We start from the raw sequence: 3,728 nt of genomic DNA on the forward strand, positions 1-3,728 counted from the left end.
TTAAAGATTTTATTTATTTATTTATTTATTTATTTATTTATTTGAGAGAGAGAGAGAATGAGAGATAGAGAGCATGAGAGGGAAGAGGGTCAGAGGGAGAAGCAGACTCCCCGCCAAGCAGGGAGCCCAATGTGGGACTCGATCCTGGGACTCCAGGATCATGACCTGAGCCGAAGGCAGTCACTTAACCAACTGAGCCACCCAGGCGCCCATTGTGCCTCTTTCTTAATGGTAACAGGAACCAGGTGCAGCAATTTGCCTTTCACCTTAGATGAGAAATCTCTTCATATCTCAGATAATTGGACCTCTAGAACTTTCTCCAAAGTGGCAGGTCCTTGAATTTCTGTGGAATTTATCTCCCACTCTCTGGCACACAAATGTCTTATCAATATGTCTAGATAGTTGCTACTTTCTGCTCACCATGTCCAATAAGCATAAAATCATCAAAGTGGGACACAAGTATTGTGCAGATTAGCTGAGTGCCTCCAACTCAGGGACTCTCATGACATTACAGCCAAGCTGTTTCCTGAGGCTCCAGTCATCTCAAGACTTGATCAGAAATGAAGCACCCACTCCTAAGCTCACTTACCTGGTCCATTGGCAGGCTTCAGTTTCTCTGTGTTGTTGCTCTGAGGGCCTCAGTTCCCCCAACACACCATGTGGCCACCTCCACGGAGTTGCACACCACGTGGCAGCATGCTTCCTCAGTGCAAGTAATCCAAGAGAAGGAGAGAGGGAGAGAAAAAAAGACAAAGAGAATGAATGAAAGACAGAAGCCAGTCATTTTATAACCTAATATAGGAAGTATTATCCCATTATTTCTTCCATATTCTGTTCATTAGAAACAAGTCACTAGGTCCAACCCACACTCAAGAAGAAGGGATTACACAAGGCTGTGACTACCAGGAAATAGGGGTCATCGGGGACCACATCAGAGGCTGTCAACCACACTGGGTTGTTAAAATAAAAATGAAAATGATGAACAATTTATTTAGAAATGAATATTCAGAGCCAAAGTAGCAAAATTCATCAGATCTTCACATAACACATCCCATTTTACAAATTGGAAACTCAAGGCAGTGAGTGGTTAAAAATATTTGCTCAAGGTCATTTAGTTGAGTGTCAAAACAGACACTCAAATCTTAGTCCAACTCCAAAGGCTCATTCTGACTCTGACCTCTCCTCCAAAATGTCCCTTAATGAGTTCATTTATTTCAGATGGCTTCTGTTCCCTTCCTTCTCTTCTCTTTCTGCCTCCTTTTCTCTCCATGTCCCTTCCCCCAAACTGAAAGACTATTCAGGGGCTGGCATATTTTACCTTATTGGACGAATTATGAGATACTCTCAAATGTGAGGTCATAGTTTTTCAGAGAGATGATTTTAAATGATAACACATGACCTATCACACAGAACTGTCTCTTCTCCTCTGATGCCTTCTGAGCAGGGGCTGGTGATACTGACATCATAAGTTCAGCACACTTGCTCCTTGGTAATAACTGAGCTTCCTCCAGGTACCTCCCGTTTCAGAGCTGCTCAGAACTTCCCCTCTAAAAGGTCCAGAGTCACTCTCAAAACAATATATCCAAAGTCTAAAATATAATTTGAGTGGTTTAATCACATACCCGCCTCCCCACCCACTTCTTCCACTTCCCTTTCCTTCCCTCCTAGAGGCCCAATCAGTGAGATTTCAGCAATAATTTCTGTAGTCTGGGAAAATGCCAGGTCACACTTGGGAGTACCTGGCTGCTCAGAGGACAGTTTCAGTTCCCACTGCCAACCTACAAAGAAGAAGCAACTTGTACATTTAGAATGATCATTGTCTTTATGTAGCTGGAATAAATCTCAGACCACAAATTAGAGGTTGAAAGAAATAGACTTTATTTTTTAATAACCAAACATAATTTATTTTATGAGTCTCATTCTGCATAGGAGTAGAAACATAGTATGTCAATTCAGGGAGCCATCCTTAGGGGTTGACTTGAAATCTAGGTGGGTTGGGGTGGGGTGGAGAAGAGGACTTGGCCTTTAGTTATCTGCCTGTACCTGCATCTGTTGAGATGTCTGTCTTCAGTTGGGGCCTAGTCCTAAAGTCATTCTCAGCCCCTTGCATGTGACCACAGGCCCCTCCAGCCCAGCTCTGTCTCAGGTACTTGTGTGCCCCTCTCAAAGATACAGGAAACATTCAGCTGTACTTCTACCCCTTCTGGACAGGAAAATCCTACAAATCTTGTGACCTCCCTGGAAACAAGGTACAACCTTTCTCTTCTCCTAAATCCCTATCTTTCTGGGGAAGGTTCTGCTTCCTTCATTGGCCCCAGGAATTGGCCCTGAGGGTAAGCCACAGGACCCCTGCTCAGTAACCAATAATGTCTTGCTTTCTCTCAGATCCCCCTCTTCTTCCCTGCTCAGGTCTGTAGATTTTAATCTCAGGTTGACATAAGGGAGAGGGGATAAACTGGCTTTGTTGATTAACCAAATATTATTTAAATCCTTTTGTCTTCTTCCTAGACCTAAGCTTTTAAAACTCAAAAGGTAGTATTTCACTCTTGTTGTCTGATTTTTCTGTAACAACCTCCCCTAAGACAATCCATATCTCAAGAATGGGGGAAAAGCTATATGATAGGAAAATACATATCAATTAATATCAAAATATTATTTCACTACAATTAAATACATTTTCCTGCCTTACATAAAATTTGTGTCATTTTTTAAATCATAGTCCTTCCTTTTATTTCACATCTGCCCAAAGCAAGAAACTTGCTGAATTTCCTGAGGTAAGTGTCCATGGAGTGAAAAAAAAAGAGGAGACACTGTCCTTTTCCTTAAGGGAGATTGTTATGGGTCAAATTGTGTCCTCAAAGAAATATGTTGAAGTCCTAATTCCCCCTACTTCAGAATGTGACTTTATTTGGAAATAGGGTAGTTGCAAATGCAATTAAGTTAAGATGAGATCATACTGTGTCCTGATAAGAAGAGAAGAGACACAGAGACAGAGACACAGGGAAAAGATGGCCATGTGGTGACAGAGGCAGAGTTTGGAGTGATGTGTCTATGAGCCAAGGAACTCCAAGGATTGCCAGCAAATACCAGAAGCTAGAAGAGGCAAAGAAAGATTCTCCCCTACATATTTCATAAGAAAATGTGGCCTTACATTTGAGGGTGGCTCACAATTGGTCCAATAAAGTAATTATGGCAGTCTCTGAATAGTCTTGGATCTGGCCCTGTCAACACCTTGATTTTGAGCTTCTAGCCCCCAGAACTCCAAGACAACAAATTTATTATTTTAAGCCAACCAGTTTGTGGTATTTGTAATGACAACCCTGGAAAACAAATATAGCAGTCTAGTTAAGGATGTAAAAACTCAGACATCACAAAGCAGTTATAGAATAATGCACTGTATATATATATATATTATATATATATACACACACTATATATATAGTGTGCGTATATATATATATAATAATAAACTGTGTGGTACTAAAGAGAACTGCAAAAGATCCAGAGACTCCCAGACCCAGCCTATTTGATTCCTACCCCAGCCTCTTGCCCAGTCTCAGGGGTGACTGGATTACTTTATTCATAGCATTGACACAAAGAGGTTTATATCTCCTTGGCCTTTGGGGCCCTGTGCTCTAAGATCTCACACAACAAAGCCTCCAGCTAAAGGTCAGTCCTCCCAAAGGAAGTGACTCTTCTTTTGAACACAAATGCCATGGGCTCCTGAG

This window comes from Callorhinus ursinus, unplaced genomic scaffold, assembly GCF_003265705.2.
Source record: "Callorhinus ursinus isolate GAN/ISIS: 27379988/994484 unplaced genomic scaffold, GSC_fseal_2.0 scaffold10, whole genome shotgun sequence".
Classification (NCBI taxonomy): Eukaryota; Metazoa; Chordata; class Mammalia; order Carnivora; family Otariidae; genus Callorhinus; species Callorhinus ursinus.